This window comes from Lutra lutra, chromosome 8 (assembly GCF_902655055.1).
Source record: "Lutra lutra chromosome 8, mLutLut1.2, whole genome shotgun sequence".
NCBI classification, from domain to species: Eukaryota; Metazoa; Chordata; class Mammalia; order Carnivora; family Mustelidae; genus Lutra; species Lutra lutra.
In genome coordinates, this window is record NC_062285.1 from 19,438,876 (window position 1) to 19,453,025 (window position 14,150).

Genomic DNA, 14,150 nt, shown 5'->3' on the forward strand with positions numbered 1-14,150 from the left:
AGGGTTCCCCTTTCTCTGCATCCTCGCCAACATCTCTTGTTTCCTGACATGTTAATTATAGCCATTCTGGCTGGTGTGAGATGGTATCTCACTGTGGTTTTGATTTGTATTTCCCTGATGCCAAGGGATGTGGAGCACTTTTTCATGTGTCTTTTGACCATTTAATGTCTTCTTTGCAGAAATGTCTGTTCATGTCTTCTGTCCATTTCTTGATTGGATTATCTATTCTTTGGGTGTTGAGTTTGATAAGTTCTTTATAGATTTTGGATACTAGCCCTTTATCTGATATGTCATTTGCAAATATCTACTCCCATTCTGTCAGTTATCTTTTGGTTTTGCTGACAATTTCCTTTGCTGTGGAAAAGCATTTGATCTTGATGAAGTCCCAATAGTTCATTTTTGCCCTTGCTTCCCTTGCCTTTGACAATGTTTCTAGGAAGAAGTGCTGTGGCTGAGGTCGAAGAGGTTGCTGCCTGTGTTCTCCTCAAGGAATTTGATGGATTCCTTTTTCACATTGAGGTCTTTCATCCATTTTGAGTCTATTTTTGTGTGTTGTATAAGTAAATTGTCCATACTGTCTTGATGATTACAGCTTTGTGATAGAGCTTGTAGTCTGGAATTGTGATGCCACCAACTTTGGTTTTCTTTTTCAACATTTCTCTGGCTCTTCAGGGTCTTTTCTGTTTTCATGTAAATTTTAGGATGATTTGTTCCATTTCTTTAAAAATCATTGGTGGTATTTGATAAGGATTCCATTAAATTTGTAGATTTCTTTAGGTAGCATAGACATTTTCACAATATTCATTCTTCCAATCCATGAGCATGGAATGTTTTTCCATTTCTTTGTGTCTTCCTCAATTTCTTTCATGAGTGCTTTATAGTTTTCTGAGTACAGATTCTTTGCCTCTTTGGTTAGGTTTATTCCTAGGTATCTTATGGTTTTGGATGCAATTATAAATGGGATCAACTCCTTAATTTCTTTTTCCTCTGTCTTGCTGTTGATGTATAGAAATGCAACGGATTTCTGTGCTTTGATTTTCTATCCTGACACTTAACTGAATTCCTGTAAAACCTCTAGGGGTTTTGGAATGGAGTTTTTTGAGTTTACCACATAAAGTATCATATCATCTGTAAAGAGTGAGAGTTTGGCTTCTTCTTTGCTGATTCGTATGCCTTTTCTTTTTGTTGTCTGGTTGCTGAGGCTAGGACTTCTAATACATGTTAAATAGCAGTGGTGATAGTGGACAGCCCTGCTATATTCCTGAGCTTAGGGGAAAAGCTCTCAGTTTTTCCCCATTGAAAAACTGAAAGGATGCTGTACTTTGTCAAATGTTTTTTCAGCATTTATTGATATTATCATATGGTTCTTGTTCTTTCTTTTATTAATGTATTGTGTCACATTGATTGATTTGAGGGTGTTGAACCAATCTTGTAGCCCAAGAATAAATCCCACTTGGTCATGGTGAATAATTGTTTGAATGTACTGTTGGATCCTATTGGCTAGTATTTTGGTGTGAATTTTTGAATCCATGTTCATCAAGGATATTGGTTTGTAATTCTTTTTGATGGGGTCTTTGTCTGGTTTTGGGATCAAGGTAATGCTGGCCTCATAAAATAAGTTTGGAAGTTTTCCTTCCATTTTTTTTTTTTTTGGAACAGTTTCAGGAGAATAAGTATTAATTCTTCTTTAAATGTTTGGTAGAATTCCCCCTGGGAAGCTGTCTGGCCCTGGGCCCTTGTTTGTTGGGAGATTTTTGATGACTGCTTTAATCTCCTTACTGGTTATGGGTCTGTTCAGGTTTTCTATTTCTTCCTGGTTCAGTTTCGGCAGTTTATATGTCTCTAGGAATCCATTTCTTCCAGATTATCAAACTTGTTTCCATATAGTTGCTTATAATATGTTCTTATAATTATATTTCTTTGGTGTTGGTTGTGATCGCTCCTCTATCATTCATGTTTTTATTAATTAGGGTCCTTTCTCTACCACATCTTTTTTATCCATTCATCTGTTGATGGATGGATAAAGAAGATGTGGTATATCTATCTATATATACAATGGACTACTCCACAGACATCAAAAAACCCTGAATTCTTGCCATTTGCAACAACATGGATTGAACTAGAGGATATTATGCTAAGCAAAATAAATCAATCAGACAAAGATAATTATCATATGATCTCTCTGACATGAGGAATTTGAGAAGCAGGGCAGGGGGTTATGGGGGTAGGGAGGGAAAAAAATGAAAAAGAAGGGATTGGGAGGGAGACAACCCATAAGAGACTCTTAATCTCAGGAAAAAAACTGAGGGTTGCTGAGAGGTGGGGGGAGGATAGAGTGGTTGGGTATGGACATTGGGGAGGGTATGTGCTATGGTGAGTGCTGTGAATTGTATAAGACTGATGATTCACAGACCTGTACCCCTGAAGCAAAAAATACATTATATGTTAATTTAAAAAATATATCTCCACACGCACAGAAAAAGTGTTAATACAATATACATATATATTAAAATTCCACAGTGGCTGTGATTGCATAGTTGTAGTTGGATTACTGGTATGGATTTCTTTTTAAATCCTTTTATTTATCTTTATTTTCTACCTTTCCATAATGAATATATTCTTTTTGTCATAATATGATAAAGTAAAAGTAATATTAATTTTTAACATTCAAATTTTGACTTCTGTAATTGGTGTCCTTTGAGTTTAGTTTAGGACAGTCATTCATTCACCAAACATTGAGTATATGCATCATGTGCATTGGAATAACACTTCAGTGAAAAATAGGCAGATCTCTACCCTAGTGGAGTTTACCTTCCAGCTCACATTCCAGCCAGTTCCTCTGAACAAGAACCACAGTGCACATTGCCCTAGCCTGGCATTCAGGGAGCCAGTAATGCCACCCACCTCCCCAGACCAGTGACCCCCTCCAAGCCCCTGAACCACCAAGAAAGCCCTGAAGCCCAGTCCAGTCATTGGGATGGTTGTGCCTTCCAGTGAATATGGGCCTCTTTAGCTTCTTCTCTGCCCAAATCCAAGCTTCCAGGCTCCCTTCCCAGCTCATGGCCTGTGCCTTGTGCTTTTTCTAACAGAATCTGTGATGTTGTGATATAATAAGAAATTCTTTGGTCTTTGTCCTGGATTTCTGGCATAGAACTTCTAAAACCTTTGGAATTTCCAAGTGATCAGTATAAGAAGAAAGTCTTTTGTTATTAAATATAAGTTCCTTTCAAGGATACCGGGATTTATGTTAATGAAGTGAGTTCTGGTTGGCCTCTGATTAGCTTCAGGATGGGGGCTGGTGGTTACCAGAAAGATCAAGATATGATGAAAGTTAGAACTTTCAGTCCAACATTTGCCCTACAGAGAGGAGAGAGGATCTAGAGATTGAGTAAATCATCAATGCCAATGATTTAATCAACAATGCCTACATAATAAACTTGCCATAAAAACTCATAAATGATGGGGTTCAGGTTGCTTCCAGGTTGGGGGCACATCTAGGTGCAGGGAAAGTGATGCATCCAGAGACAGCAAGGGCTTTCCATGCCCCTTGCCCATACCTTGTCTTATGCATCTCTATTTGATTATTCTTGAGTTGTGCCTTTCTAATAAACCAGTAATAGCAAACTCTTCTCCTGAGTTCTGTGAGAATTCTAGCAAATTCTCAAACCTGAGGAAACAGTTGTGGGAATCTCCAACCTTATAGCCATCACTCAGCAGTTCAGGAGGTACAGACTTGGGAAACTGGAGGGGCAGTCCAGTGGGACTGAGCCCCTTAACCTGAGGTATCTGATGCTAAAGCAGAGGGTAGTTAGGGTCAGAATTGAGTGAAATCATAGGATAGCCAGATGGTGCCTGGACATTTGGGGAATTGATGGTTAGTGTGGAAAACACCACACATTTTGTGTCAGAGGCATTCTGAGGGTGGAAACAATTCATAGTGGTAGAACCACAACTGGAGTCTGAGCTGACCCAGGTGTGAGGGCCGTGCGAGCACACGGGAACACGTGGATATGCAGATCTGTACCTAAGGGCTGGTAAAAGGTGCTCCTTCAACAATTAAAAAATTCTATTTTAAGCTTACCCTGCAAAACTGACAAGTCTCCCAAGATGATGCTACTGGTTCTTCACTGGCCTCTCAGAGGGCATGACTACTGTCTCTTTTCCTTTTGTTCCTTCTTTTCAGTCCTGCCCACATTCCTCCTCAGTAAGTCTAAGGAAATATCCCAATGAAAATTTGTGACTATTTCTGTAACAGAAAGGTTTTTTTTTTTTCTACTGGCTTCTGATTGGTACAAAGACAAAGATTAAAGATAATTCATTTAGTTGAAACTCACTTGGATGCCCTTCTATGTTTGATTATTAGTTGGGGTTGTATTTTTCACAAAAGGATGATGGATGATATTTTATCAAAAGGTCATGTATCAGGCTTAAGAACGATGGGTCTCTAATCTTTACATTGGTCAGATTAAAAAATCACTGCAATAGTTCTGCTAACAGATGGCATTGTGTAATTTTGGTGGTGGTAGAAGGAATAAAGAAATTGGAATAAATCTTGTATCTTAGTAACAGATTATGTCCACTAAACTCCACAGAAACTAAACTAGATAAGAAACAAAACAAAACAAAAAAACTAAAAAACAAAAAACAGAAAACCTCACAGAACATTGTGCAAATAGACAGCTAAGAAAACAAACCCTTTTCTGGTATCAGAGGTATATTTTTAGTCACATATTTTTATTTATGAATACTTATGAATATAAATTTTCCCACAAATGGTAGGAGACCTTTATTTTAATAAAAATGTCCATATTTTTTAATAAAATAATAAATTCTGGCCCCCTTCTCCACCATTAGAAAACAGCTATATTGCTAAAAAATAATCCATTTATTTATTTAGACATACTCTTATTGGACGACTTCAATATTTCCCACCATTGAGACCATGCATACTGCATTAACTGAGCCTTTCACTGGGTCTTGAAGGTTCTAGATCATTTTTATTTCATTCTTCTCCATAGTTGCATTTTCCAAACTTTTGCAAAGGACCTATATGCTTTTATAAGAAAATCAAAACAAACAAAACAAAAGAAAAACAAATAAATACTAAGCGCAAGAGAGTGTGTATTTTTCAATACTCCACGTGTTTTAAAATCTCATGAGGCTCATGGAATTCAAACTCCACTAACAGCAATTTTATGTATAAAAGTGTCGGGACTGCTGAGGTGCTCTAAGGCTGAAAAAAGAGACTGTTAATCCCTTACATAGCATTTCCTTTATTGACGACATTTTCGAGTGATTCTAATTTCGTGGGTCATTTTTTTCCCGGCGCTGAGCAGTAGTCAGCGGACTGGTGAGTCAGCTTGCTCTCTTAATCCACTCCATCACTGGCAAGAAACCTCCTCTTGCTTAGCAAAAGAGTGCCTCAGGTACACCCTTAAGAGGCTCTGGAAGTTAGATTGGCTTCTAGACTATGGAGTTTTTAAGCGCTTCTTCAGCATTTATAAAGCCCCATTGTTTGAGGACCAGCTTTCCCTAAGTTTGTTCCCCTCTTTGCCTGAGATGAGCTAGTGGGATATTTTAATGAACGGTGGAAGCCATGGGAAATTCAAGGGAGAATACATCTATTTATACCTGTTTTCTTAAATGCCATCATTAGTAGTAAGTCTGGAGTTCTCCTTCTGTTTCTTTATTCTTCCAGGAAATGTCCTCCACCCTGACTGTCCCATTATTTTCTAGCCATAAATCTCAGACTTGGTCTTATCTCCAGCTCTGGCACTGGTATTTGACATATATTTCATATTTCACCAGGTTGTCAAAATTGCCAGACCTCAGGATTAATTAAACCACCAAACTGAAATTAGATTTTAAAAGTCCCAATTGATACTGACTACTCACCCAAGACCCTCTTTCTCTCTTCTTACATACAGATCCCTATTTCTCCCAGACTATGGAACATAAGCATCTCCCCATACTGACTTCATGTAATAAACGAGCCCTCAATTTGAGAATCATTAGTTGAGATCTTGCTGTCTGACTTCCTTTTAGCTCATGTTAATTTCTATCAGGTTTCTCAAGAATTTGCATTTTCTTACCCAATGAAAGAGTTTAAAACATAGATTTGAAACAATGCATTCATGGGCCTGGATGAGCTTTCTAAAATTTTGAGCTGTTTGGTTTTAATCCCAGAATGGGGGTAATATGAATGGAGGGTACAGTGAGGTATTACGGGTAGGATTTTCCTAGAAAACTACTGAATGTAAAAATAGATCTTGGAGATGTTAGGGTCCGTTTTCCTCACCTTACCCTAGAATGTATCTCAAGGTGTGGCATGGGCAGGAAGGTTTAATGTGGGTCATATCCATGTCGAGGAGTTCCAAAGCCACCCTGATTTCAAAGTGTTGGCAGGGGTCACAAATGACTTAAAATAAAAGATCATTCTTTTGGGGCAAACTAAATTGCAGAGGGTGGCTGAAAATGGCCAGAGTGCTCTGATTAGTAGACTCCTCCATTTCAGCGGTGGAAGTAACAATACCTAGTATTTTCTTCAAGGACTTACTATTCAGACACTTCACATGTTGACTAACCCTGTAAGGTTGATAGCAGCCAGTTAGCACCTTTGATTTTAAGCATGAGGATAATGAAGTCAAAGAAATATAATGTAGCTAAAGTAAGGGGATTTAGAGACAGAGGCTGAACCATACACTAAATTTCCTAAACTGTATTCCATGCAATTTTTACTAAACCATGCAATGATTATATTTTGAGTCCCCTGCAACAGGGAGACTTTTTGCATGAAGTCCAGGTAAGTGACATTATTTTTTAGGTGTTCGTTTTATTTGGATGCTCATAATGGATTAGGAACTTCCCAGAGGCAAGATGTACCCAAACCTAATAAAAATGGGGGGAAAATAGAAGTCACTGAACTAAGCTGACTGCTTGGGTTAATGCTTTTGAATATTTTTCTCCTATCACACACACACATTGCTCAGCTTATCCAGGCTAAATCCACTCCTTTATGTTTCCCAGACATGTTAGCCTGTTAATCAGACCATCCAAAGATTTTGGCTGATCTATGTATTGCCCTTTTTTTTTTTTTTTAATCTCAGCTATATGGTTTTTACAACAGAGAGATTTTTATGTTTGTTCTCATTTATCTCAAAAAACTTCTTGAAAGTCTTCAGACTATAAACTGTATCTTGTAATAAATGTCTAAGAAAGTAGCACATCCAAGCATATTTATTTTAGGTACCCTGTCGTTGTTCTGCATAACTTATTGCAAAAAAAGGAAATAACAGTCTGTTTGGGTCTAGGAGCGAACATAGCTCCAAGAGAGCACCATGTATTAAAGGTTTTATATATTCCTGATTTGGGGTTTATGTTATGATTTTAAATCTCACAAACAACGTCTAGTGTGTGTGTGTGTGTGTATGTGTGTGAGTGTGTGTGTGCGCAAAGTAATAAGATGTCTTTTGGAGAAAGTGTGCAGACTGCACTTGTCAAGTATGTATTTTATATCAGTCTTTAGTAATAGAGAGGCCTGATTCAGGTTTGCTTATGAGTGACTAATGTGGAATGAAGTCGGTTTCATAATCACATGACTAGAGAGATAACTTCTAGAACTTTTATTTAGTGGGTTTTGGAAACAATGCTTAGAAAAAGAGGTGGCCACAAAAATTAAAATGATGATTCATACATACAAAAATGATGTAAGATATATAAGTTCTCCTGATGATATTGTCAAAAGTACTCACCTTCAAGTAGTTCATACAGAGCTAAAAGAGAGTAATTAATGTGGAAATAATATAAAAATAAGAGACAATGTTTATTATATAATATAGATACAGTAAAGGATTATGAAACAAATAATGCCTGGGCAATTAATTAAATATTTAGGTCCACCTTTTAGAGCATACACTAAACCACCGAAACAAACTTTTATGTCATTAAAAAGTGAAATACATTACTAATAATCTGTATACAAAAGTTAAGCATAATTTTTCATGAATGTCTTATGTCTCACTGGGGACTAGATGGGGACAACTTAAAGTTAATAAAAAAAAATAAAGATAATTTGATTGAACTGCACAAAACTAATAAGCATTCCATATGATAATAATAATGAGCTAGTAATTATTGGGCACTTACTGTCAGGTAATTGTTCTGAATTTATTACATGAATTAACTCTTAATTATCAGAACAGTCCAATGAAAGAGATATCACTGGATCCCATTGTATAGATCAGCAAACTAAGGTACAGAGAAGTTAAACCACTAGCTCAAAAGTAACATGATCAGAACTTGTTGAACAGAAGATCTTAATCTTAATTTAATCATTCTTTCTTCATGAGTGTCTTATATCAAGCTGGTTTTTTTGAGTCTTGTCTAAAAAACGTTGCCCTCCCCCAAGTCAACAAGATGTCTTCCAACAAATCTAAATATTTCAAAGTTTTATATTTGTCACTTAAATCCAAATCCATTTGGAATTGCTTTTTGTGTTTGGGAAGACATAGGATCTTATTTTATTTTAAAAATGTGTGTAGTTATTTATCTAGCACCATTTATTGAAAAAGTTCTCATTTTCTGACTATTCTGCCCTGTATCCCTATCATGAATCATATTTCCATATATTCATGAGTCTATTTTTAGGTTGCCTCTTATATTGGTAAATTTGTCTAACTGCACTACTGCTACATTGTCTTAATTTTTGAGCTTCAAAACAAATGTTGATTTCTAATAAAAATTATCCTTGTTCTAAATATTTAGGCTCTTCTTTGCTCTTCACTCTTCCACATATGTTTAATAACATGATTCTCAAGTGCCATGAAAAACTCTGTTGGAATTTCTATTAAATGGCTTTGTATCTATAGAGCAATTTTCAGAGAACAGATAACTTTTGAATGGATATTCTTTTCACTCATCAGATTATCAGTTTTTTTTTAAAGATTTTATTTATTTATTTGACAGAGAGAGATCACAAGTAGATGGAGAGGCAGGCAGAGAGAGAGAGAGGGAAGCAGGATCTCTGCCGAGCAGAGAACCCGATGCGGGACTCGATCCCAGGACCCTGAGATCATGACCCGAGCCGAAGGCAGCGGCTTAACCCACTGAGCTACCCAGGCACCCTCAAACAGTTTTAAATATGAGATAATCTGATCTGAAGGATAGAAAGTGAAATGTTTACTGTCATACCCAGCTTGAGAGAGTTTTAACTGTAGGTGTAATGTTTTGAAAGGCAATTTGATAAATGGTGTGAAGTGCTTTAAAGATTATAACTTTAATAATTAAAATTTTACAAATCTGTATGTCAAAGAATTTGAGAAAGCCATGGTTTTATATTCAATTCAATTATTAATAATTGAAATTATAAATAATCTAAATGTCCAACAGTAGGAATATAATTAATTAATTATGATGCATCCATTTATGGCATAACATGGAGTCTTTTTGAAGGATTTTTAAAAATATATTAGAAAACTCATGATATAATGTTAGGTGCAAGAAAGCATGACACAAAATTGTGTATGCTGTATGATCTTAACCTTTTAAAAATTCATAGGAGAAAGACTAGAAAAAATATACTTAAATGTCATCAGTGATTTCCTTTGGATAATAAAATTATGGGTGATTATTTTTCTATTTCTTTTACTTTGCTATTTTTCTAAAAGTTACTTCTGAAAAAGTATCGTAGATGATTTTTCATTCAAGAAAAGCAAAGGAAAACTTTTCTCAGTGGCCACTTTTATTTTGATAATATAAAATTCTACATGGAATGAGTGAAAATTTTATCTAACTGTACAGTTACTATCTGGTACCAGCCACTCTATAAGAGTCATGGTTCAAAGTTGACCATGTCCCTGACAGGTACCTGGCCTTTCCTTTTGATGTGCCTCTGCAGTAGCTCAGAAGGAAACTCATTTCTATGAAGGTACCTTTTTATGCCTCATCAATATTCCACTGCCCCATTTCTTCCAAGATAAAATTCCTCAGGGTAAAAAAGTCCAAGGCTTTGAATGGCACTCGAGTGTCAGAAAATGTTTCATTTAGAAATCAGACTTGTAGATCTCAGGCTGCAGGAGCTCCGATGTATGATGAATTTTAAGTTTAAGCTCTGTGGAGAACCCAAGAGAGAGGAGTGCATGTATCTTTGAAGTTACTGTGCCTGTGTCATTACGCGGATAATCAAGAACACATGCTCAGACATTCATATTTGCTACCTAGTGAAGCAATTGCTACACACTGCCTTTTCGTAAAGCCACTCCGTTGAGCTGTGTTGGCCATAGGGTGAAAACTGGTTAGATGAAAGTCCTGAAGATGCTGCTTTAAACACAACAGAAGCAACACCATTTCCATGCATCAGGCACATAAAACCATTCCAGGGACCTTGAAGTACAGAATGATCTGCAGCTGTGCCCACGTGGGTGGGATGTGCTAGTGTTGGATGAGCAAGCTAACTGTGAAGGAAGGTCACAGAGGTTGAAAACCCTGAAAGATTCAATCTCCATGTTGTTGAACAAATGGTGTGAAAGCAATGATTGCCTTGGTTCTACTTCATTTAAAAAATATATCCTTATTTAATGAATAAAGGGTGGACTCACCTTTGTTTATTAGCAGTAACGATGTGCTCTATTAGCTTTATTGCCGCTAATGACAGTAATGCTGGGACTCTGGTGAATGCCAGCCTGTTTGTAATGTCAGGAAGTAGGTGCAAATAATGCAGGTGACACGGGGCTTCGTTACACCTGCCTAACTCTCTGATTTTACATTCCACACAGCAGAGGCATTTTAAGAGCACAAAGTAAAAACGGGAGACCAAGGGACCCTGCAGTACGCCACAGACGTCCTTTCTTTGAAAGAATCTATTTAAAATAGTACTTTCACTGGTAAAAGGATATAGAGCTGCCCAGTCGTCTTGGTCCACCAGGGTCCCTCCTTTAGCAGTTGTGAAGTCTCAAAGCTGGGATAGTTTTTACCCTCTTCATTCTGAACTTCTGATGTCTCCTTAAGAGGAAGGTTTATCACCCAGGCTGGATTGGATTCTCAAGTGTTTTGCTTCTGTGAAATGACTTCTGGGCTCTCTTATGGAATCTAGGTCAAATTTATCTACCAAGGGACCATGAAGCCATCTGTAAACTGAGCATGCATTGGAGATGCGACCAGCAGATTATAGTCATTGTACATTTCCTGTGCTAAACTAGTACACGACTTTCTTTTTATAGCAAACAGAGCCCCTCACTGGAAATCCTCTGTGTGGTTGGGAGAACAGTGGATGGAAGGGCTAAGCAGCTTCCAAGCCAGAATCTTCTTTCATCTCAGAACTATATAACAAATCACACTCCTATTCTTTCTAGGATACACATGTGAAAATCTAAGTGGAAAGTCAAAAGAAAAATAACCACAGTGAGAAAAAAGATTATCCTTACAATGCTTCCTGGCTCACAGCAGTGGATGATTTTACTATTTATTTATGCCCTGCCTGATTCCAGAAAGAATTTATGGAGAAGAACTTTCTTCTACCCTTCTGCCCTGCCACATCAAGTTTCATTTCGGAGTTAAACAATACTACTATCTTCCTCCTATGGCCAAAATCAGAGGTTTTGTCCACGTGTGAAGCAATAACTTCTGGGCATCCTCAATGTCTACTGCAGGCAGGCGTCCCGTGAATGCACATGGCGGAACCTAAGCCTGGCCACATAGGTGAGAATGGGTATGTCAGATCATTCTATTGTCACCACCTCTCCGAGATGATTTCTTCTAGTACAGGTGAGGAATTGTTGGCACTTTCCTCATTTCTACAAAAATGGAAAATATCAGTGTTTCCTCCAAGTATTCTCTCAATAGGCAATGAGCATTAATCATTTCAGCAAATCACTAGATTTCAGTGTGGCAGAGAATATCATTAAGACCTCTGGCATAATTTATTAGCAATTATGAGTGTCAAAGCCCAGTATACCTGCATAGACTTTAATGATTGTTTATAAATTTGGCAATTCATCATTCCATTTTATTCTTATGGTTCAGACAAAGAGCCCTAAAGTGACAAAAAAATAATTGAAATGCCACGTAAAGTGAAAATAGTGAAGAAAACATTGTCAAAATCATCGTCATCATCGCTGCCATCACCAGAATTACTGATAATCCTTGGACATTTACTATATGACAGACGCTCTTTTAATAGATACGTGTATTAACTCAGTCCTTGCAGCGGCCTTATGAGATGGGTGTTGTTATTGCCTGGATTTTATAAATGAGGACTCTGAGGCACAAATTGACTAAGTCATGGACTCAAGCTTGCACAGCTAGAAATGGTAGATCCAGAATGTAAGCCAATTCCCTTCACCACTTCATATGGTGCCAACACAGAACCAAACGTATCTGCTGCCACTGGAGGTGATTTCCAAGATCCCAGTTTCTAGTCAAGACTTAAAAAAGAAAAAAAAAGAAAAAAAAAAAAACAAAAAACAACCTTCATGAAGCAGAATCAACAGAAAAGAAACTGCACAAACTTGAAGTTCCTTTTGGTAAGTTTTGCCTATGTATAAACCATCACTCTAGTAAGAGAGCAAAGATACCCCACCCCGAAAGTACCTATAGTCTTGCCAGACTGGAGTCCCTTCCTCCTATGCCTTCTCCACTGATTTGCTTTCTGTCACCAGATTCCCTAGAATTTTATTTACTTACTGAAATTTTTTTTTATTTGAGTGTAGTTGGCACACAATGTTACATAGGTTTTAGTTGTACAGCATAGCAATTTGATAATTTTATATGATATGCTGTGCTCACCCCAAGTGTAATTTTTGTCTAATTTCTGGTCACAAAATGCTATCCTGTGTTTTCTTCTAGGAGCTTTATATTTTTAGATTTTATGTTTATTCTATGATCTACCTGAGCTAATTTTTGTATATGGTATGGGATATGGATTGAAATTCATTATTTTACATTTGAATATCCAACTTTTTCTACCACCATTTTTAAAAATGATGTTGTATTTACGATTCCGTAAAAAAAAAAAAAAAGATCAGTTTCTTGTGTGTGTGGACATATTTCTGGGTTTTCTATTTTTTTCCATTGATCTTTTCATCTTGTCACTAATATTGCAGTTTTTATTAATATAGCTTTATGATAAATCTTGCAGTCATGTTGTTTAAACCTTTAACTTAGTTCCTCTTCTATAAAGTTTTTTCTTTTTGAGGGGTGTGTGTGGCAGTCTAGAAGCCTGCAAATTTCTAGAAAAATCCCAACTTGGATTTTGATTGGATTGCATTGATTCTATACATCAAACTGACAGAGATTTATATAATACTGAGCCTTCTGATCAATGAACATTCTATGTCACTATCTGGATTTCAAAAAACTTTTTGTTAGCTCTTTATAATTGTAAGTGTATGGGTCTTGCATAACTTTTGTGAGATTTATCACTAAGTATTTAATATTTTTTGATGTAATTATAAGTTTTTACATTTATGATTGTTCATTGTAACATATAGGAATACAAGTGATTTTTGTATAGTAATTCTTTTCTGAAATTTTTAAACTCACTTATTAGCTCTAGTAGCTTTTTTTTTTTTGTAAATTCCAAAGAATTTTCTACATAGATTATCATGTCTCTTGTTAACTGAGTTTTGCTTCTTCCTTTCCCACCTGAAGGACTTTTATTTTTTTATTCTTATCTTACTGCACTGACCAGCATCTCCATTATAATGTTGAAAAGGAGTGGTGATAGCAGACGTTCTTGTTTTATTTTTAATCTGAAGAAGAATGCATTTCATATTTCACCATTAAGTATGCTGTTAGCTATAAGTTTTTCAGAGATGTCCTTTATCAGAGTTAGAAAGTTTCCTTCTGTTCATGGCTACCTGAGAGTTTTTATCAGAATTAATGTTGGATTTTGTCAAAAGCTACAACTATTAAAACAATCATGTGAGTTTTCTTTTTTAGTTTGTTTGTATGGTGAATTACATTGGTTGACCTTCACATGTTTAATCAACTTTGCATTCCTGGGATAAACCCCACTACTTATGAAATATTATCTTTTTTATATATTGATTTGATTTACTTTTTAACATGTTGTTAAGAATGTTTACATAGGTATCCAAGGAAAGCATTTGTTTATGGTTTTTGTCTTTTTTGTTTTTAAGATTTTATTTTTAAAT